The following is a 24,066-nucleotide window of genomic DNA, read 5'->3' as shown; positions in this document are numbered from 1 at the left end:
GTAAGCACTGCTCTGCAACAATTAAAACAAGTAGGAGACATTTCTCCTCAGAAAGAGCAGTCAGGCATTGGAACGGGTTGCCCAGGGAGGTGGTGGAGTCACCGTCCCTGGGGATGTTCAAGGACAGGCTGGACGTGGTGCTTAGGGACATGGTTTAGCGGGTGACATTGGTGGTAGGGGGATGGTTGGACCAGATGACATTGAAGGTCTTTTCCAACATTAATGATTCTATGAGAGCATACCCGCGCCACACCGAGAAACCCCTAACATCTGCAACCCCCGGCATGTGCTGGCCGCACGGCGGGGACACGCCCACCACCACCACCTCGGCGCATGCGCGCGGCCGCCACCGCCTCCTCGTCGGCGGCTGCGCGCTGCCTTCTCCCCCCAGACAAGATGGCGGCTGGGAGGTCCGGGCGGGGAGCCGAGTGAGGCGGGCGGCCGGGAGCCCCCGCCGCCGAGGAGGGCAGTGGCCGCCCAGCCCCGCGCCCCGTATGCGCGGCCGTCGTCGCCTTGCGCCGCCCTCCAGCCCCGTGTGGGTCCGCGCCGTGTGCGGCAGCGGCGGGGCAGTCGTCGGCGGAGCTGCAGCCGGGCGGGGAGAGCGAGGCGGGCACAGGTGAGTGAGCCGCGGGGCGGTGGGGTGGGGTGTGCGGGTGGGCGGCCCCCGGCGGGGCTCCCTCACGGGGGGGAGCCCCGTATCAGCCCGGCACGGGAGGGCGAGCCCTGGGGAGCCCGCCCCTGCCGCCCGGCTGTGCTGCCCCTGCCACGGTGCTGGCGCTCACCCGGTGCGAGCCTGGTCTCGGGTAATCAGGAGCTAGTCGGTCGCTTTCTAGCCGTGGTAGCTTGAGGCGTGTGGTTCTGGGCTTCCGAAATGCACCGGAGCGTTCAGGTGTTTGATAACTAACGTGCTGCTGGAGCGTGAAGGCAGTGCTGGCAAGGCCCCCATACTGGTTCCTGGGAAGAGCTCACCTGTGCTCTTCCTTGAAAAGATCAAGTCCTTGACTGCAGAAACCATCCTTTGCCTGTTACATTGATCTTTGGCTTCAAAACTCCACATTTGTCCGGGCTGTTTCTCCTGTTGTGCCTCCTGTCTTCACAAGAAGTTAAGGACTTTGTGCAGCAAGGGGTGGGTCTGTACAGGTGTGTCTGACTAAACCTGACTTTTCTGAAGTCATGCCAGCTTTGACTGCCCTTCGTAGCTGCAGAAGCAATTGAATATGAAGTGAAATAGTTCAGATTTGTGTAAATGTCAGTCTCCTTGTGTCACCACGAAGCAATGGAGAGGTGAAGATGCATGTGTACTGAACAGTGTAACTGACTTGTGTGCTGTTGCCTCACCCCCTGTAATAATCGTGAGCGGTGTGATAGTAGTGTCCTGTAAAACTGGGAAGATGAACATTTTGGTAAAGTTGTTGTAAAAACTTAACTTTCCAAAAACTAAAAATTTCTGGAAGCTGATTTCATGTATGTACTTCTACCAGTTACTAAATGAACAAGAGAATGTATTTCTATGCACTGGTGGAGAAGCAGAGGTTTGAAAGCTTTGCTTCAGGAGGTTAAAACTGAATTGATACAACTAAAGTTTTCTTAAGAAGACTATTGCAAGAGTCAAGTAAGATTAGGTCACTAATTGAAAGACAAAATAGCTTTTTTCCTATTCAGGTGCTGTAGTCTTTTATTTTTAAACTGTGTTTGAAAAAATGTATGCTAAATGGTTTCGTCTAATCTTTAGCACAGAAGAAACATTAGTCTTCTTAAAGTGAATGCCATGAGATCATTGTTGTGCTTCAGTTTCAACTTCCTCAGTATGTTTCTTTTCCTCTGGTTATGCTGAAGACTATTTATAGGGTAGCTCTGCCCTGAAAAAAGACCTTGCAGTAGCAAGTAGTTGCTCTCCTTGGATGCATTAAGTTCCAAAACAAATATAAATGGATAATTTGCTAAAAGGCTTCTATACTAAATGGTATAATGAAAGAAACAACCCAAAACTGTGGTAATCCAAGTGGTGATATACTTGATGTTTTTTTTTACTTCTAAATATTACAATACCAAACACTATTGAGCGTATGAGTATGTATTAGGAAATGCAATGAAATGCATGATCAAGTACATGAAGTTTGGATACCCAGGCATCTGTTAGGCAAAATGTTTGTCAGGTAACCAACATCACAATTCCAGTTTACTTACAGTATCAAACTGTAATGCCGTCGACAATGTGCTGTGCTACTGGGTGCACAAAGTTTCAGGTTCTTCATTTAGATCAGTATTAAAGTGAAATCAATAATTATTGGCCTCAACAAACATTTCATTTTGCATTTACAGTACATTGTGAATGCTTTCAAAAATATGTATGCATTTGTGTATATATATTTACTCTCAATGGAGACTTCTAGATTTGTAGAACTTTCTTATATCTAGATGCTGTTGTTGGTAAGGGAGTTACATCCTATTACCACATTGAAAACTGAACAGAATAATAAAAAAACTTAATCCTACAGTGATCGAGAGAAGATTTTTGATTTAACAAACTTTATTTTGCGTGGACTCTGAAAATTCTTACTTTAAGTAAAAGCAAACTAGTTTGGACTGTGCTGTAGCAGTTAACTTTTCTCGTTTCAAGCAGCTCAGTAACAATAAATAGAATCATTCACATAGGCGTTATATTTGCTTTTTGAAATTTTGTATGGTTGCAAGTTCTGAAACATTCTCCACTGCATTGTTAACTTGGACAGTAGAAAACAGAGTATCCTTTCTCTGTATCAAATTACCGTGTTTTTACAATATTATTTTAGTAACTTGTATGACAGTGACTGAATAAGCAGTGGATAAGTTGACTGAAGTGAGGTAGCTAAACGGCTTGGTGAGCAAAACGTACATTACTAACCTTTCATGTTTTTATGAGACTGCCAATATTACGAATGTTAAAAGGAAAAAGTATCTTTTATGAGCTTAACTTTCAGTGAAGTCTCAGGTTTGAGTTTAAAAATGCAGTGTGACTGGATGAATGTTCAAGGACTCTGCTGGGAAATGTACTCTCGTAGTTTTAAATGATTTTTTAATGGATCTTTTAGTCATTTGCTGTTCAGATTGGTATTATTTTCATCATCCACTTACTTCCAGTCTTAGCAAAGTAAAGGCTTTATATATACTCTTAGCTTTGACCCCTGATTCACATACCCACCTTCTAATGATCTGATATTTAATACTTCTGGGGTTTTGATCCTAATTAGCTTGATTTACAACTACAGTTATGAGTTTGCTAAGAAAGCATTAAAAGGACTTGTGATATTGATTTCATAAGTAACTTATATTGTGCTCTTTTGAAATGTTGCATGTTAGGTGATGATTACTCAGTGAAAGTTTGCATTTTTTACTATTAGATATAGCTGGAGAACTCACTGAAAATACCAGAGGTCTATATTCAGGGGATTCTATTTTTCAATGAAGCTTATGGGAGGGGTAATCTGAATTTGCTGTCAGAGATTAATAGGGTTCCATGGGCAAGTTCCTTTGTGTCTTTTTATTGTTTTAATATTAGTTATCACTGGTGCAGATGTGAACCCTTTGAGACTGGAGGGGATCTATTTTAACTTTACCTTGTGGAGTTTCAGATGGCAAGAAGTAAAATTCAATAAACAAGATTTTTTTTTTGAATTAGTTTTTACAATTTTACTAGCACAAGTTGTTTGACTTCTTTATGGAAATGGTAAACTAAATAATTAAAATTTGAGCATGGATAACATTTTGAGGCGTATTAAGTGTAGTGTTACTCCTCAGGTACGCATTTTAAATCACAAATAAATGTAATGTTAATCTCAGAGAAAACACCTTACTTGGGTAGACTTTGTAATTCAGAATAAAAAGAACTTAGGCTTGTGTGAAATAGTGCGATAACATCTTTCTTTATACTGTTGTTTTTTTTGAAGGTGGGAACTTTTTACTCTTAACTGCTATTAGAACTCTGATGCAAAGCATCATTTGAGGCTTAGTTCTATGAGATTGTTTGTGTGAAAGTTGCACACTTTTTCTGGAAATTGGATATCAATAGAAAGCTTTTTCTTATATAAATTGTCACGGTTAATGCTGTCAGTGTTGATTGTTTTAAATAGATTCTGCAAGGTGCTGAGTATCACGAAACTGAATTTGGCTGTTAATGGATTGGCCTTTTTGTGGTAACTGGCATGTGGGGAGAACTGGAAGGAAACTAGGACTTCTCATTGTTATCTGACGAGTGCAAAGAAATCATGAAAGCATAATTTGTGAGAGTTGGCTCTCCCTTTATTAATGGAAAAAGGTTCTCAGGATCACATGAGCGTTTTCTCTTCTCTAAAACCCTTGCCATGGAGATCCTGTATTGCTGCTGTTCTTCCTCTTAAAGGGGCTTCAGCTAAAAATCAGTTCAGAGGTATGCAATGTTCTTCACACACACACATATATATACATATATATATATATACATACAACGTTATTATTTAAGGTATGTGAGTACATCTAAAAATTCCAGGTTCACATATGTAACACAGAAATTCAGTTACTTTATCTACGTGTGCCTTCTCTCACTTACTGTTCTCTCACTCTAAGCTGAATGAGTCATACTTTGTTTTTATGACTTGGTCATGCTTTGCAGCTATTTTTTGGAGTAAGATTTTAAACTTTCTTGATATATTATAAGCTGAAATTCATTGATCAATGAGAAACATTGCCATTCAGCCTCTCTGGCTTGTTTTGTTACAGGTTCTGCTGGAATTTGCATTTGAATTGCAAACTTCCTGTTTCAGTACTGGAATGACTTCTCAGGCATTTAAATAATTTTATTAGACAGAAAGCATGTCAGGATGGGACTTACAGCTGTCACTGCATAGACTGAAATGGATTCCTTCTCCATGTTTTGCTTGCCTCAAGACATGTGATTTCATGTTATAGAGGAGTATTTTTCCTAATTGATACCAGGGAATGTGGAAAAGGAAATTACAGTATAAATAAAAATATGATGTGGATATCCGTCTGGATAAGTAAACAAGAAATGAGGTTCAAACATGGTGGTGAAAATGAGATGTGCTCTAATATTAAATGTGTCCATATAGCTTTAGCGAAAGTTACCCATCAGGTTTGTCTTTGATTTACATTTTGTTTGACAAAAGTATAGTGAACCTCTGGTCACAGTCTTTATACTTGGGTAAATACAGCAGAAGAGATCTGAATCCATGTTGGTGCTTTTACTATCCTTGGATAAATAGAGTAATCTTCAGAGTATAGGAACAGATATTATTCCTGCAGTAAATGGGTAATCTTCAGCATGACAGGACAAAAAAATGTTACTGCTTCAGAATTATTACTAGGAGGCTGCCCAATCCAAGTAGACATACGCAGCATGGTTTTGCATTGTAATTATTTCCTAGAAGTAGAGGAGTATTAATGAAAACAAGGAAATACATACAGCACGTAGTGAGCAGAGACTTTTGTTGTTGTGAAGTGTTTCTCATTTGGGGTTTTTACAACTAACAGTTTTCTGTAAGCAGTCTTTGTAATAAACTTGTGGCCTTCTCTATTAGAATAGCTGATTGAGTTCTCTTCTCTGTAATTCAGCAATTGTAATGACAGTTGTCCTGTTCGTTGTAGGTAGCTGTTACAGCACTGTGGGTGTACAGTTCTTGCTTAGTGTCTTGCAGCTGATCTCTGTCCTCAGAACAGATTTGCCAAGCTTGTGCAGTTTGATGTGAGTAATGTTACTTATGCCAGTTGTGCATGTGTGTGGAGTAAAATATAACGAGCTGTGGCTGGTAAAAGTAGTTATATGTTGTAGCTGAGAGAATTGGAGGAGTGTGTTGGCAGAGCAAGTCACACTGAAAAACTGAGGTGGGTGTACAGCTGTACCTGTGTTTCAGGGCTTTTGTTTGGTTTAGTTACGGCTTCTCTGCAGACCAAATGGCACAGTTTAACAGCAAATACTACTGCTCCTTGTAAGAGGACTACATAACAAAATGGCTATTTTCAGTGCTTGGGTTTTGTGTTAGGGAATAGGATAGCCTTTTTTCATTGGAATACCTAGTGTACAGCTAACATTCATGTACCTTTCTCTGGGTATGTCAGAGGGCGTGTGAGGCATGTCTTGGGAAATAAATTTACCATGTTGGTACCTGCTTAGTGGCATTGGAATTTAGTTGTGTAAGAACCAGTCGTGTTACTTGGTATCGTAACAGATACTTTAATGATCAAGGTTTCTAATAGTGAGATGTAATGACAGCTTCTGTTTTATTTGAATGATAATGGGAACGTTGAAAAATTCACTTATCAATAATTTAAACATTAAAAGTGTTTCTGTATTTAAAAAATTCTGGAGTCAAAAATGCCCAATTTCTTTCATTTAATAATGCAATTTGTTCCTCATTGGCTTGAGCCATCTGTGAAGAGGTTGTTAGAAAGAAGAACAGCTTCGTTTAACCTCCAGAAGAGTTACTTCGACCTTCTTCTGCCAACAGTTGCCTCCATTACTTTGTGCATGTACTTTGGGATAGTGTAAGGCTCAGTAGACTGTGGAACATGACTTAGCTTTTGAAGGTGGAGCAAAATAGTTTGATCAAACAAGTTCATATACTTGCTAAGTTGTTTTATGTGTCTATAGTATATGAATGAAAATACTGAGCTCAGCTGTTCTTGGTGATGGTAGTGTTGTCATAAATTTAAGTTCAGATGTGAGTCTTGCAGAGAACTTCGACTTTGCCTCAAGTTGCTGACATCTTCGTGTCTATTTGTCTTGGTTTGTGCTAATCAGATTAAATATATTTTTTTCAGTTAGTTGTTTTCAAAAGACCATGCTAATATCAGATGCATTTGGAAAATATAGTTGAAAACACTTTTTCTAGTTGTGAAGTCTTCTGGTACTTATATTGGTGTTTACCATTCAGTAAAGATTAAATAAATGCAGCTTAGTTAAATTGTAGAATTACAGAATCTTGTTCTGAAGACCAACAGTTTAGCAGGCTTTCATTTGTGAAGTTTTTGTGCAATTAAATGCTGAATTCTGGTTCACAAAGCTTTGAAGCATTGTCAGAAGTCTACTTATTGCATTGCAGAGGCCTAAGGAAGTGGATGACCTTCACAACATCCTTGCCTACTTAGTTTTAAAAAAAAGTCTTTCCTGTAGATGATCTAGCATCTGGTGTGGACTTCGTAGTATCTTGTTGCAATCTATTTTTTTTGAAAGTGCTGGTGATTTTATCTTTTTTTGCTATTCAGTGAAAACTTCAACTGCATAGGAAGGTACTTCATTTTCATAAGAAAGAGAAATCAACATCCATTCTGAAAGAAGTTCATAGTCTTATCAGTTCTGCTGTAGTCCTTTTCCAGTTTAATGTTTGCCTAGGAAGGAATTCTCTCTACCTCGTGTTCAGAAGTTCAAGCAGAAAATTCCCATTTATGATGTGCGAAGCATATAAATCATAACGGGCGAAGTAGGTGTGATCTTCTCCTATTGTAGTTGTTTTGAACCAGAGCTTTTTGACGTTCTTTTTTATTTTCAGAATTCAGCTTTGTTTTTTACTTCAGGGCGGAAGGGGGATGGATGGGACAGGTTTAGGTATTTGAATTAGACACTCCACAACGGAAACACTGTGCATGCCTTGAATAACAGGATTTCTGGAGTTAAATGCCTGCCTTGTCTCACTGAGTTTGTTTGCAGCTTCTTATTTTCTGCTCAGAAAGATCTGTATTCAAGATCTCTGCTCTTTCTGTTTCCCACAGAATTCACAAACGAAGGGCTCGTGTGAAGTCTTCTTGATTAGTCTGTATTAGTCATTAGAGGCTTGGATGAGGAATGAGTTTAGTTAAATGGTTGGCTGTCAGCAGGTGCTGTATATGAGAATCCAGACCACCAATAACAGCAGGAAAAAGAATGCTGATGATGTTGGAAGTTATTTATTTAAAATTGGCATTAGTAGCTTCCTTGTCAGCAGTTCTGGAGTAAAAATTCTCTGTGCCTGTAACCTTGACAGTGTAACTGGCACCTGCCACTGCTGAAAAGACAGTGTCAGTAGGCAGTGCTGAGATTCACGACAGTCCAAGGCTAGCAGGATCTACTACTTGGCTGCGTTCCTCCCGAGTTGTTGCTTTTTAACATGAAGCTAAATGGATTTTTTTTCATTACACAATATAACAAAGTTTGTTTACACAGTTTGAAATCAACACTGGAGTCAAGCACAACTCTGAATACTTTCAGTTCTCATATAGAATTTAAAAAAAAAAAAAGAAAAAAAAAAACACTTGTTAGCAGTCTTCATCATTCCCCCACTTTCAGCAGAATTATTGTTGGGATTTTGTTTCCTAGTATCCAAATCATTCAACTACAAGCTCTTCATTTTTTAAGACTCCAATTCTAGCCCAATGTAGTAGAGTTGTAACTCAAACTTACATGAAATTACTATTTTCACAAGTGCAAGAAAAAAAACATGGTTTCTGCCCTTTACTCTAACATTTTTCTACATTTTGGATTTTGCTATTGTTATTTGTGAGGAAACCACAGATTTAACTTAGAAATACAAGCTTATGTTATTGGCTATTGTGATATTTTTCTGCTTTGGTTCTGAATATAGTTTGTTTATTGTTATGTATGTTCATGACTTTAAGTTCCATATACTGCACATGACTGAGGGTAGAAGTGCCAAAATAGGTAAATGTACTGAATTCATATGTTTAAGTCTCTAAATGTTCAGAATGAGCTCCAGAAACTTTCAAAATCTGGATTCAGCTTGAAATCAGTGAAACAATTCTAATTCATTACATCTTTTTTTCTCACTTGAATGTCATTCTTATTATAATTGCATCCAGGCCACCAGGAAACACAGAATATGCCTGAGTACTAGCTCTTACATGGATGCAGTTAATATATTTCTGTCTTGCTTAAAGTATCCTTCAAAGTTTAACATGTACACTGTAAATCTGTGTCCTTGCTTTCAGTTAGACTCAGTCCACTGTTGTGTTAATGTATGTAAGTGCAATCCAGTAGCCAGAATATTATGAGAGTTCTTGTTAGTTAATACAAGACTAATAGGATGTTTGAACTGGCATGGAATTAGGTCCCTGACAAAAGGTTTAGATGCCAGTCCAAGTGATGGCTTGCTAATTAAATGTCTAAATGTCTTTGTTAAGACCTTGAGAACTAGACTTGATTCATAAAGCTTTTTCCAAAAAATGTTTCAAGTGCTAGAAGCTGAAAAGAATGAATTGAATTGAAAAAGAGACCTTGTCTTCCTCTAAAACTAGTGGATTTGTGTATTGCTTTATTTGCATGAAAAAGTAGTTTTCTGTACATGACTGTCTTTGTACTGTTCCAAGTCTCTCTCTCAATTTTACTTGTAAGCAAGATGTCCAGATCTTTTCTTCACAAGTGAAATTGTGCCTTCAATGATAAAAAGGTAGTGAAGAGTCCGTGTGACAGCGTAGTATGCATGCAGCAAAGAAGACCTGAAACCAGCTGTAACAGCAAAGCCTGGTTGTAATTAACTATAATGATTTTTAAGATTATTCGGATATTTTAGAATGCTGTATCTAACTTCTTTAGGTAATAATATAAGAGCATCTGCCTTCAACATGCTGGTCACCAAAGCTAAGCTTTGCATTTGCTTTCTGCCAATATATTAATTCTTACCTTTAAAGTCAACTGCTCCGAGCATAGATAGCATAGGAACATGCAAGTTTGTGTTCTGCTCAGTGAGGATTCTCTTCCTTGAAAACTTTCTGACTTAGGACTTGCAAGTGTTGGAGACCTTTGCAAAGGCAAGGAATTGTCCACCTAGTCAGTTTGCCTACAACTCTACTTTTTGAGGGAGAATTGTCTTAGTTCATTCAACTCACATTCTTTACTAATGGTGTAATAAGTTCAAACATGGATGGATGGTGCTATCATTCTTGCCTCTGCACTCCGTTTCTCAAGTTATTATGTAATTATCTTGCAGGAATCTCTAGAAGCCCTTTAAACATCAGAGTTGCTGTGTGATGGGCAGACATCACATCCATAAAGACAGGACTCCTTTCTGAAGCAGCAATGCTGCTCCCAGCCTTTGGTGTGGAGTGTTACCGTGCATGTAATCTGGGAAATAAGGTTTTCATGAAGCTCGCTACTAGCATTTGCTAACATTTACTCTTTGAGAGATGAAAGGCAAGAAATGGTAAATAAAAACATCAGGAGAGTATCTGCCAGGTGTAGACTTACAAGGCTGATGCACTGGTAGCGCAGTTGCCTTTTAGTGAAGCCATACTACACAGCCTTTCATCAAAGTGCTTGAACTTGATGGATCTGATCGTGCTCTGTTGCGTGATGGAAGCCTAGGTGTAACCTTCCATGTAGAGGGTGCGTGCCTGGGCACAGCAACAGTTCCCGCCAGGTCCCTCATCCAGATGACTCTAATCACATACCTGTTTGCTCATGTGATGCATGAGTACCACAGAACGAACACTGCATTGAACTTTTGTTATATGATGTGTTTGATCACGAGATAAGGCAAACTCAGGAAAGCAGAAAAAGTAGGAAGTAAAACTGAGGAGCATTTCATACATAGTCTTAGATAAGGACATTTCCACTTCTTCCAGTTCAGTTACTGGAGAAGGACTTTGGTTTTGTGTTCATGTGACAGAAGGGATTTTGCCAATGACATGGGATCTCTCCTATGGTTTCATCCTTGTCAGAACAAATAATACCTACTGTGAAGATTTCTTTGCTTTACCACCTGTGGTAATTAACTTGTGAAATGAACCCCACATTGTGGGAACTCCCTACTTTGTGGGAAATGCTTAAAATACTTGGGATCTCAATTTAACTTGATTGGGAGGCACTAAGTTTTCCTGCAGAACTACTTTATTTGGAATGTTTGTGTAGAAACAGTGTCTTCTGTTTGCCAGAGTTCATGTAGGATTACTCAGTACCAGGTGAATTTAAGTTTAAATGATTCAACTTGTAACATTAAAGCAATATGAATTATTTCTAGTAAGGGATTCAGTCTTAGATCAAATATTTAGAACAGCTATTAAAGAGTATCGGATCAACAAAAAGCAAATCTATCCTGAGGAGCAAGTCATGAGTATCGAATGGGTTTTTCTCTGAATCTCAGCTAGTTTGGTTTGGTGTTCTAGCTGACTTGCCTCAGGGATCTTTGAAAATACTTCATTTCTTCAGTGAAGATTGAAGTATTAGAGATATATGGTAGGGGAGGGCTGGAGGAAAAATAAAAAGGAATGTGTACACTTACCAATACAGAAAGCTTTTCTAAAGATGGTTGTGATGGTTTAAAATTTTCTCTTCCCGTGTCCCTGAGGACTTGGAATAGGAAATAGAAAATGTAGCTGTAGTCAGTAGGATGGTTTTCCTTTAGCCTGAGGTTTTTGAGAGAGTTGCAATATTATACACCTTAAATGCCCAATGGTATCATGGGGTTCTAATATTTAACACATGCATCTTAGGTTTTTCAGTTGAGTAGCTGGTAGCCTTGGATCCAAGCTGGAGAAGGGGAGCACTGGCATTCAAACGTGCATTCAATCTAGATCAAGGAATTTAAAAGCACTCTAGGTTTCCTGGTTTGACAGGCTTAAAAGGGCATTTTCTTCTGTATTATTCCACTGATGCTTTGTCCTGGACATGGTTGTCAGCCCTTTTCTTCTTCAGTTGCTTTCTCCCAGTACTTTTCTGAAACAACTTTGTTAGTGGTAAATGTTTAGTAGTGACTGTCTCAAATGCTGTTTCTGTTACTTTGAAGTTGCACATTCGTTTCCAAGATGAAGAATGGGCCAAAGAAAAGCTAGCTTTGCCCAAGTCCTAACGGTGCAGGTCACTGAGCACTATTGCTACGTGTATAAATCTTGCTGCTGGAAGCAGCTTGCCTTCTGATGTAACAAATACTTGTTCTGCATTTTTGTCAAGTTAACAGGTAGATTAATTGAAGAAAATAACCACAGTGGATACTGGGCAGATTAGTCAGTGTCTGAATTGGCAGACCTTGGGCAGACCAAGTTGCCCATCCCAACTTGAATTTTTGTTCCTTACTGACTGTTCAGCAAGCTGACCTTTTTTTTATCAGGAGAAAATGTCTAAAATATTACAGACTCCTCATTTTACTAAAACAACTCCCTCTCCCCCCCCCAAAAAAAAAAAAGAAGTGAGAAGTCTGTTTTTCAGCCTCACTACTGTTACAGAAGGAATGTTTTGAAGAATTCTAAAAGAAAAACAGAACTCCTAGTATCCCCTTCCATACACACCAACACCATAAAGCCCCATATGTTGAAATGTCTGTGGATTTTAACTTTAAAAAAATCACTGAACTATGTGCCAAGAGAATAAAAAAAAAAATTAGTATGCCACCAGTATGCTTGAAGGTTTCTTTTACAGCCAGTTCCCAAAGGGAGTGGAACCCACATTATACAAGGAAGCATTTTTATGGAGTAAATAAGCTGAAGGGAGCAAGAACACTTCCAAAACAAAAGCTAACCCAAAAACATGATGTGAATCATTGCACTTGATGATTAGTATGTCCGTGAGCAGGAGAACTGTGTGCTGGCTGGGAGTCTTGTGGTGCTTAGTGTTACCTGGAGGCACCAGTCCCTTCTGCAGGAGTGCCGCCTCCTGCAGAGTCTCCACATTAACAGAAGTCAGCTAATGATGAAGCACGGTCTGCATTGGTCCTGAGGAAAAAAAGGGCTTTCTTTCCTGACTTTAACAAGTAAGAAGCTAAATCTTTATAGGGTGAGAATTGATTGTCATTGTTGCAACACATTGAGGGTATAAACCTTGCAAGGAATTACATTCTTGAAGGATCAAATAAATTGTGAACTTCCATGTGTTTAAGCCCAAATGGATCCCTGTGCTGTCTGGTGTGACCCCCCTATATAGAAGCTGCAGAACATTTAAAAATGGTATTTCTTAAATATACTGTCTCACCTTGTGGGCTCAGCTCCTGCTGAGCTTCATGATTTGATTAACCAGAGAGAGATTAGGAAATTCACTTCCAGTTTGTCTAATTTCCAGCTGCTGGATCTCTTTACACTTGTAAAGAACTTAGAAATATTTTCAATATATAGTAATAAAAAACAGTCTACTTTTTGCTATAATTAACTTGCACCCATTTAACGATACAGCATAGATCTTAGCAAAGTGAGCCATTTTGTGTTCCTTCTTTGAGCTCTTTGGTACTTTATGTACGGAAATGTGCATTTCTTGATCTTTTAAAGGAAAATATGTATCCTTGGATTCCTTGTGAACAAGTTATTATGTAAAGGACAGATTTTATATTGATTTTAACATGGTTGTCATCTTCTAAGAGCCTCTGAGGTTCAGGCCCTAATTTAAGGGTTTAAAGACTCTAATTGAGAGAACTCACAGCTATGACTGAGCAAGATCGTTGTGGTGTTCCTAGACTTTGTCACAGCATTTTCTTAATGCAGTGGGTATTAAAGAATTTCCTATAATTGGTCTTAGTAAGAGGTGATAGCTGGAACTCTTTTCTCTTGGCAGACATGGAGAATGGTGATAGTTAACATACCGTGTTGTAAAGGTCTTTGCTTACAGGGTTCCACAGAAATTGACCTTTTCTCTTTTTCAATATCCTGGGCAAAGCACATGTTGATGGCTTTCAGCTAAATAGATTTTTAACTGATTTATTACTACTAAAATGTCAGAATGCTTACAAGGAATCAACTCTTGCATTAAGAACATCTGGTTCAAACCAAACGAAGGGAAGACTGAAAAGAAGATTGCAAAGAAAAAGGTATATGTTCTAACAGTGATAGAGCTTCCATTTGTCAGAGTGGTGTGGAGTTCTGGGATGCTCATAGGTTCCCTATAGAGCTCAAATAATCACATAGCATTATGTCTTTTAGCAGTGACCTCTTCTCAACCTCAATATACCAAGGAACTTAATCTGATCATCCATTTGCACGTGCATTCATCCATTTGTTATGTACACATTTGAAGACTAACTTACGGCTGATGCGACGTATCAAAAATAAGAAAAACATTGCTTTGTCACGTAATTCAGGCCACTGTGATGTTCTAGGTATATGCTGTGTTTCTTCTACTGGGTCTTGCTTGGAATCAGTCTCTGAGCAGCTGGTAGGTGTGCAGCACAGGGCAAAAACATAAATCAGCTATGAGCTGCGCTGCAGCTAAGGACAAAATATGCTAAGATGAAATGCTTCCCTTACAAAAGATTATTCTAGTGAAGACTGGACAGATCCAAAGCCTGGCACTCCCTGAGAAAGATTGGAAAATATAAAATTCTTGATCTTCCTGTAGATACTTGATCTTTTTCTGCTGTAGAGCCCAGATGGGGAAGAGACGAGAAATGAACAAAGTCCTCTATGAAGAGCTTTTTACTATGAAACACCTTTCCCAGAGAAGCCCAGGGGTAGACTAGACGTGGGCTCTTCTGTGGAAGACGTTCAGCCTCAGGTACAGTTAACAGATTACTGAAACTGAATTAAAGATGCAGTTACAGGTTTCCAAAAAATGATGAATAAACCTTCAGCTTGGTGGAGGTCTACAATGAGTGGGTGGGTGCCTGCATGAATCAGGGAGGTAGAATAAAGTAAACTTGAAAGTCAACTGTAATTTATCCGGTTAATCAGAGCTCGCTTTCTGAACATGTTACAAATGAGTTTTATAGCTTGAATCTGGGGGAAAAAAAAGCTTTCCAAATTTTTGTGAAAGTCTACCTTCGTAGTGGACTGAGCACCATCAATTTCTGTTTTTTCTGCATCTTTAGCTTTATCTTCTTTTATGTTGTTGCAGCAGAGCTCTTTGTAAAGGATTGTTTTTCATTTAAAAAAAAAATCTTTGTGAAAATTAGGGCAGAATGTTAGTATTGGATAAGATGAAGACATCTGCAGTAAGTTGGAGATGGCATGAGCAGATGTAGGTATGTATTGAACATCTCTGTTGCCTTTCATCCGAGGTACTGCACAGCAGTGATCTGACTTGCTGCCTTAGAGGTGAGGCCCAGAATAAGTGACAAACAGTTTGTTGATATTTGAACAGAAATATTTCTGATAAAGGCTTGTACTCCAAAGTCCATTAGAAATGAGGCCTAACAAGTGTTGCGCATTGCTATAGCATTAAGAGGTGAAAAAAACATAACTGAAGGGAAGGCTGGAAAAGTAATGTGTCTGGTTAGGAGAAGAAGAAAAACTCAAGGCATGACTGGAATAAGAAGTGATAATTACAGCACAGATACAGTAAGCTACTTAACATGCCTGAGAGCAGCAGCAGAGGAAATGCAATACAGGACTACTGTGACATTCTTAATTAGAGGATGAGGAAATGGTAGCTAATGTAGCACGTAGTCAGTGTCAGATGTGGTTCCTCATGAACATGAGATAGAAGAACGGGTAAATGAATGGTGAAGCCGGCTGCATGAATGGTTTGCTGGGCAAAACCCACTTCCATTGTTGTACTGGAATTGTTGTTGTACTGTTTTTAGAATATATGTGACTAATATTGCAGATTGGTCTGTGTATAGATCTACTTGAAACTTCGTTTCTTTAAGCTGCAACAAGAAACCTGCATGCAGTTGGAAAGCTTTAGCGAGATAGAAGAAAGCATGAGTGGGAAATGCCTCAGAGTACAGTATTTCCAGACAAAAATGAGGAACTGGCAAACAATAGAGCATTACATAGCAAAGGATGTAAAGAGCAGGTGATAGCTTTCTGTAAATCTGATTTATTTATGAAATAATTAAACAGAATACATTTTTCTGCTTATCTCATTCCGCTTATGTTACATGACTTTCTGGTAGTTAAATGGCCCTGTTAAATGGCCCCAAGATGTTTTTTGTGGAAAAATCTTCTCAAGCTCAGGAACTTATAGCACGGCCTTCTGCAAATTAGAAGTGGAATTTTAGTACATTAGCGTAATAGAAAATTTTACAGGAACAACTTGCTTTCTGATTCTCTATCCTAAGGTCAGAAGTTTTGTGCTTGCTTCTGTAGGAGAAGGAGTTGAGTGCAGGTCTTCTGGACGATGCATAAGGAACAGAGGTTTTTTTACTGTTCTTTTCTGTATCTGCAAGAGAAAGGTGGTATGTTAGTTTCTTGTTCCTCGGGAAACTTTTTTTTTTCTGATGATAGCTAGATATCATTTGTATAGGGAAATAATGCACAGTGTTTCTATAAGAGTCTTGGTGGACCAAATAGGAATATATTACTACATAGGTTAAAAAAAAGAAAACTCTGAGAGCGGGTTGTGAGTTATTAGAATGGTGTGAATATGTGAACTGTGGCTGGTCCTAGTCACATGGTAAGGACAAGGCTCGGAGGGAACAATGCTCAGTCTGTGTGTGGTAGTGAGAGGTGAAAGCAACTTTACTTCACAATTTCCAAGGCAATGACAAGCAGAGAGCACGTTCTGCTTCAGTGATTTTTAAAATAAAGTTAAAAGAAAGGAGGCAGTCTTTGGTTATAGCAGCTGCTAAATATTTCATCAAGTCCTGTATTAAGATGAAATTTACATTGTTAAACAGTTGTGAAATGTTTTCACTGTTTTATGTTAATAAAATCTGTTTATGCCATCTTTATAAAAGATGCATCTCTGTGTAAATCAATGTGTAAAACTTGTAGTGAAGTTCTGAAGATAAGATCTCTTAAGTTGGTGACACTACATATCACATTTGTGAATAATACCAACCACAGTGCCTGGCAACAGGGAGAGGGAGAATTTAACTCATTATCCAACCCACTCACCATGCCCAGAGTCTCTGGAATAGTTAGTACTGTGCATGCGCAATGACTAATAATGAAATATCAATCACTTCAAATATATGAAATAGTGAATAGCTTCTGGGAAGGCTTTCAGGGAGTGGGGAAAACGGTACTGCTGCAGAGGGTGAGGAACTGTTCCATTTACTGTCAAATTGTCTAAAACCAGAAAATCTCTAGCATTTTCTTTTGTCATATTCTTGATTTTTTCAAGAAGCAAATAAATGTTTGTGAGAATGTCTTTTGTTTTTAAAAACATGTGAATCTTAATGTGCTCAGAGCTTCTATTTAGCACCGCTTAGTAGATCTGGTTGACAAGTTCAGAAATTAAAAAATACGGCTAAACTTTATTTGGTCTCTGACTGGATTTACGTAAATGTGTTAAGTTGGGAAATAGTGCACAGATTGCATAGAATATTTTATGCAAAGATTGTTTATTTGTTTTCTGAAGCACAATTCCTACTTGTCTGTTTGAGAATGCTGTGCTAGGTACAATGCAGGGATTTGGTACAAAGTAATACAAATAATTGCATTTTGAGCTGATGAAACTGGTTTTTGATGACAAATTGTGTCCCTGGGATTTGATAGCTTACATGCAGAGATTTTGTTCTTTTAATCAGCTTCAAAGTTCATGTAATACATAGTAGGTATTGCTAGATCTGTCTTGGGTTTTGGCAATGGTGTCTTTTAAAGGATGAAAAAGACATCTTGTTCTTTCTGCTCAATATTTTATTTTGGGTTAGGTACTTTCCAAGTCTATACAAGACTTTTCCCTGTACAATTCCTTTCAGTGTTGTTTTTTGTTTTTTGTTTTTTTCTGAGAGCCTGACTTTTTTTTAAATCAAATGCTATTTTATTGCTATCAGGTCTATTAGATGCCAGTCCTGCACATAGAAAACAGTTTTGAAAGAGAGCAAATATGTACCATAATACCATTTACCTGTTCAGTTTCATACCATTGTTTCAACACCACTGAAGTATACAGTATGAGAAATAAACTTACTGCTAATAACATGCTGTATACTAAACCAAATTCCACTTAATGTTGGATTTTGCTTCAGAAGCAAGTGCACGTGACACAATACGAGATGCCATTTTTATAAAAATCATGGCAAAGTGGACATTACTATGAAGAAGGGAAGGCTTTCTGTCTCCCACTCAGCTGTCACGTTGGCAGAATATATTATAGAGAATTTGTGCTGCTGCTTATGCTCTGCTTCTTCCATCAGTAATAGCAGAACTTCAGGCTGTTGAACAGTGAACATAAATCTCTCATCGGTACTGAATTTAATCAGACTTGGGCAACTTGTGAGTACCAGGCTCTCAGAGGACTAACCAGTACCAGAACTAACAAGAATCTTTTCACAGACTGAGGACTGTAGCTAGTTTTTCAGAGGTACAGAAAATAATGGAATACATCCTGTAGCCTTAGATATTCCTAATTTGGGTTCTATGAAGAGCTAGTGAAAATTAAGCCTACTTCTCAAGGTCAGTTTTTAGTTTAGCAGTGTGCATTTTAGCTTTGAAAGTATTGAGGATTTTAGTTTCTTGGGCATTTTCTCTGGCATCAGTTCTCTGGTATTGTCTCTACATGCTTAAATTAGTTCTAACTGCATTGCACCCATAAGTTATGAACATGATTTAAAACCATTAGTTGATAAACCTGGTTTTATAAGCTGCAACTCATGTTGCAACAGCTTGTCAACTGGTGAGTGCACGTTTGGCCCTGTGTACATTTGAGTATACACTTAATCTAAGCTAAATGATTTTAGGATGGAGAGAGGTGCACAATAACTGGGAGCATTTTGTTTTGCTTTTCTGAGTAAGAATGGTGGCATATATCAAAGTAAGTTGACTTTTAGATCTAATGCCTGCCTAGAGTATAACTTTTTAAACCTGTTAAGAGTAATACGATAATTTGTTACAGCCTGAGGGATTGTTAGCTCAGTCTCCGTATGTCTAGGTTCAAGAAGAAACTGATCAAAGATAAAGACCAGAAGGATGTCAATTGTTGACGTTGATGTTGCTGTTGTTACAAAGCTTCTATTAATTACCCCAAAAATGTGGCCCGAAACATCTTTGTGTACTGTTCCAGTTAACTTTGTTTAAAATGCTTTATCACAAACTCAAGTGTGGGAACACTTATAACTAGGCATACTGTTGAGGTCCTAGAGGTTTTTTGTGATACCCTGTTGAAGGTTGCACATAATGTCACACAGTCTCCTTAATCCTGAAGACATTTGATGAAAAGTTACTTGGTAAAGAGCATCTTTCCTGAGGGTGGAGTGTGGTCTTCTAGGGATGCAGCCCAGAAGGCCAACTGCATCCTGGGCTGCACCAACAGAGGAGTGGCCAGCAGGTGGAGGGAGGTGATTGTGCCCCTCTGCTCTGACTTTGCGAGGCCCCACCAGGAGTGCTGCGTCCAGGTCTGGGGCCCCCAGCACAAGGAGGATGTGGGGCTGTTGGAGCGGGTCCAGAGGAGGGCCACAAGGATGACCAAGGGGCTGGAGCGCCTCTCCTGTGAAGAAAGGCTGAGAGAGCTGGGGCTGTTCAGCCTGGAGGAGAGAAGGCTCCGGGGTGACCTCATTGCGGCCTTCCAGTACTTGAAGGGGGCTTATAAAAAGACGGAGAGCGACGCTTTGCTCAGTCGGATACTGACAAGGTGAGGGGGAATGCCGTCGGCAGTGCCCAGCGCAGCTGCCCGCCGCCCCGCCTCGCCCGGGCTGTGCCGCAGCGCATGCGGGGACGGGGCCGCTCCCGGCGCGGGGGCGCGGCGTGGCGCGGGGACGCCCCACCCTGCGCGGCTCCCGGCGGGGGGCGGGGCCTCCGCGCCCATTGGCTGCGCGGCCGCGCCGGGCCGCACGTGACCGGCGGGGCGGGGCCAGCGCCGGGGCCGGGCTGTGCCGGCGGCGCCGCGGCCGTGTCAGCGGCGGGCGGGGTGCGCGGGCGGAGCGGCCGGGCCGGGCCGGGCCTGGCGGCGGCGGCATGGAGGGACCGCGGCCATGGGGTGAGTGCGCGGCGGGCGGGCCGGGGCCGGGGCCGGGCCGGGCCGTGACAGGGCGGCGGCGGGCGGCGAGAAGAAAGCGGCTTTGTGGCGGGCGGCAGCGAGCAGCCGGCACGGCACCGCTTTGTTGGTTGCGCTGCCGCAGCGGGCAGGGAGGGAGAGGAGGAGGGAGGGAGGCGGTGTGCGGGCACCCCGCGTAGAGCGCCGCCGGGAACTGGGTCACCGCCGCACCACGCGCCCTCCGCGCAGCCACGGCGGCTGCGGCCGCGGGGCGCCTCTGCCGGCACGTTGTCCGGGCCCGGCCGCCGGCCGAGCGGGGGCTTAAACCCACCCTGCGGCTGCGTGCGGCGTGCCCGGCTGCGGGGAGCGCCCGTCGTCGGGCGGAATTCCCTCCGAGGGACTGGCGAAGGCCGGCTCGCTGTGGGCGGTCCTGCCTGAAGGATGCTTCGCAAAGGTGTAGCAGGGAACGGGCGGCTGCTCGGTTTGTAGGGCAGCGTTTGCAGTAGGTTGCTCCTCATATATACATAATACGACATGGATTCATCTCATTTTCTACATACCTTTCTCCATGTGACACTCATTCTGTTCAAATTGGTCCTTAGTGCTTATGCCTCTATTATGCACCCTTTTTTTTTCTTTTACCTTCAGTGGAGTTTAAGGATTCCCAAATAGTTGTCAGTATAACAGTTCCTTGAAAATAACACGTAGGCGTGTGCACTGGAAGTCATTCCCTGGAACCAGACTCTTATGTATTTTTGAGGAGGCTCCAAGTAACGGGTAAAATATTTTTGCCACTTTCTTAGTCCTGTTAAATGATGTGCAAAAAAGGTTTGATGAAGCTAAATCTTTTTTTTTTTTTAACTAAAACACCCCCTCAAAACATTGTGTACCTGGACCTGGATCTAATTTTAGAATCACAGGTTTGCCATCTGTCAGCGAGGTATGGATTATGTTAAACTTTAGGACATCAGGTGAGGACTTAGCAGTTGGCTACTGTTGGTGATTCTAGATTTTTCTCCTATATATTTTGAATGTTCATTCCAATAGCTAAAATATTAGAAGATGCCATAGGTGCAGAGGTGCTTTGACCACTTTCTTTTCTGAAAAGAAGGAAGGTGATAAAAGCAAAGTAATAGTTGTGATAATTATTATGGTGATGTTTGTTCCTTTACTTCTTCAGAAGAACCATCAGAAGAGATGGTCTTTGTGTTGTTTTGCATAACAAGTGCAGTATTTCCTGTGAGTAGTCATGCTCTTTAAAATGGCAGCTTGAATAAAAGATCACTTTTAAGTATATTTTAAATGATTCATGACTGCAGACTTTCATAAGGTTCATCCTTCAGATCATATCATGATATTTGCCAAAACTTTTGTGCAAAATACTGGGTTATGATACATGTTCTGATGCATGTTGCCATAGTATGCAGCATATGTTGGAAATGCTTATATCTAAACTGGGTTACCTTTGGTCTACAAGTTCTTATGTTGGATTTCTGTATTATCATAACTTAGTAAAACGCTTTTGCTGATGAGATGTTATTAATTACTTTTGCATCAATATAACAATCTTATTTAAAACAGGCTATACTGCTAGTGATACACAGTAACTGAGTTATTTTTGGTGAAGACCACTGCACGTCTCCACTGATTGTTTTCCAAAATTCGTACAGGACATGTGGACACATGCTGATGTATTTTCTGTGAGACAAAAAGTCTTCTGTTCTCAAAAAGTGCTGAAAATGAACCCTGAAGATGACCCTGATTGATAACCTATTTAAAATAATATTTTTTCATTATCTTTGTTTTTTCTTAATTGAGGCTGATTTATTTCATACTATTGATTTATTTTAACTGAAAATACAAATTAAAAAGAATAAGGACCTGCCTCAGGCTTTCTGATGGCTTAAACTTTCTGGAATTGGATCCTTAAAAGATGATGAGAAATGAAAACTAAGCAGCAGCAAGTCATATGCAGTGAGAGCATACGCAATTCACCATGAATAGCAAAAATGATCATGCCGAAGAATGAGTGTTCAGGATCATGAATCATCCCTGGTCCAATATAAGTTATGATTCAAGTGATGTCTGGACTGCTTTGTGTTCAATATAGTATTTAAATGCAAATCATGTTTTGTATTTTCACAGTCGTATTCTGAATGCAGCATGACTAACCAGCTAAGGAACTTCCCAACACAGAATTCTAAAGGAATAAGTGAGGTTTTTGTCTTGAGAATGTAATGAAAGCTGAACATGACTGTCTATAGCCTGAAACATATGATTTCTGGATTTCCCTCTGGTTGTACTAATATGATTTTTTTATTAGTGTTTTTTAGTAAAATCCTAAAGGTGAAGTCATCTCTATTTAACACACACACAACTGCCATTAAACTAGACCTGTAACAAGGAAGGCAGATCATGGTTTCCAATCAAACCACCATCTTCCTTCTCTCCTTCCTCATGGTCTTTTGAAGAATGCAGAGAGCATGGATCACTTCTTATTTTGGCACCTTCATCAGCCAAGCTATGTTTTTGTTTTGATTAGGAAGAACAGATGATGCATCTGCTTATGATCATTTGTGAGTACAGGCTGAGAGCGTGAGCTATGAAGACTGTCATTGCTAGGGCAAAACGTACAGCATTCTGTACTACCTGCATTTGAAGGTGTAGCAGGTTGACTTTTGTGCATGATAAAGCTCCTGCTATATTTGAAGATGCGGTGCAGTACAGATTTTGTAGCATACTTACCTGTGTTATTGATCTTAAGGAACATTGTCCAGAAAATATGACAGTGGATCAATACGTCTTGCCAAATTGCATATTAATTTGGGGAAGAATAAAAACAACAACAGCAACAACAAAAAAAACCTTCACCCTATCCCGCAGTCAGAAGGATTTAAGAAGGTCAGGTATACTAACACTTAAGTGTTTTGTTCTACTGCCCACAAAGATAATCTGTGTGCAGATGTAGATAGAAGAACTAAGAAGAAAATCGTCTTGGTGCAGGTGAGGTTAGGAAGAGAAAGTTGAGCATGGCTTACTTTCCAAGGGATTTCACACATTGTGTTAGGATAACTGAGAATCGCTTTTCATCTGGATCTTGTTTCTTCTACAACGGCCAGAAAAAAACACAGGAACTCAGAGTACCTACTCTAGAGATTATCATTTGGTATAATTTGTTGTTGGTTCTCAATTTCAGTTATTTGAAATTTGTTAAAAAGAGTTACGTTATTTGCGGCCACTTTCTCATATCCAAGTCCTTGCTGCCGAAGCAAGCTCAAGAACAAGTGAAGAACAGTTTCTACTCTTTTCTACTCTTTGCTGCATGTCTCTGACCTGAGCATGCAAATGCAGAACGAATGAAAACAGAAGGTGCAAGACCTGCTGTTCCATTCATGGCAATTCTTACTTTCTGCCGAGTATTTTCTTAATTCTGTTCAACCACACCCAAAGCCATCGAGTCTTTTCAGTCTCCTCATTATGTTTGCCTGCCCGCTTAGAGCAGATGATAAAAGAGCAAACACAATACCCTCCTGTCAGGCTGCTGCTGACTGGAAGATTTATTTAGGGTTTGTTCTTTGCTGCAGGTAGGGGTAGAAACAGTGAAATGTGCTGGCCAAAAGAGCATTTTAATAAAGCATAGGTCTGCCACAAGGTAAAAATAGTATAGTTGATCAGCGTGGTGCTGGAGAAGGCAGAAGTTTGATTTCTGTGCGTGTGAAAGAATCAGGGTAAAAGACTCTTATGACCTGAGGCCGATGCAGTATTTTTCAGTGAGTACAAAAGAACAATGTTAATACCTATGAAAGATAAGCATTTTAAATTACCAGGTCTGGAAGACTTGCCCCCAGCTGGACTGGGTAAGACAATCTGTGGCCTAGTGATAGTCATTTTTGATTAAATTCTTAAGCACAGCACCTAGAGTGCTGGTACTTTGCCAGAGTTAAAGAAGGACTAGCAGAAAGATAACTACGTATAAACCATTTTCCTGAAGACCAGCTTCAGACAGAATAATGGAAAACGTAATGAAGGGTTTAGTCAACAGAAAAATTGAATTAATGCAAATCAGCATGGCTTGATATGTTCATAGTAAGAATGGCCAAAAAATTGCTTTATTCACTTGCTTATATTAAAAAATGTAGTTGTATAAAAATGGTAAACCTAAGGCTGAGATTAGTAAGGGTGGCTGGTTTACCTTAGAACAGCTGTGCTGGATTTTTGTTTCCGTCTGTCAGCCTTGCCAGTCTTTCGGGAAGAGTTGTGTAACAGCTGCTGAACCATTGTGGTTAATGGCCCAGCATATTAAATTAAACCGACACCTATTTCAGACTACC

The 24,066-nt window shown here is 40.2% G+C and overlaps 1 protein-coding gene across 4 annotated transcripts in view; it reads left to right on the top strand.

Annotated features, from left to right (window-relative positions):
- Positions 1-360: 360 nt before the first annotated feature.
- Positions 361-24,066, top strand: part of APC (APC regulator of WNT signaling pathway) — a 90,631-nt gene continuing 66,925 nt past the window's right edge. For 2 of the 4 annotated variants that reach the window (XM_080573280.1, XM_080573278.1), the window contains exon 1: positions 361-616. The gene's annotated coding sequence lies outside the window, so the exon portion shown is untranslated. Of the gene's footprint in view, positions 617-19,605; positions 19,739-24,066 lie in introns of those variants that run through there. The other 2 variants (XM_080573281.1, XM_080573279.1) reach the window with 1 other exon arrangement.

This window comes from Anser brachyrhynchus (genome assembly GCF_964034855.1).
Source record: "Anser brachyrhynchus genome assembly, chromosome: Z".
Classification (NCBI taxonomy): Eukaryota; Metazoa; Chordata; class Aves; order Anseriformes; family Anatidae; genus Anser; species Anser brachyrhynchus.
Note: the sequence above shows the minus strand (reverse complement) of the source record. Positions and strands in the feature narration are given on the sequence as shown.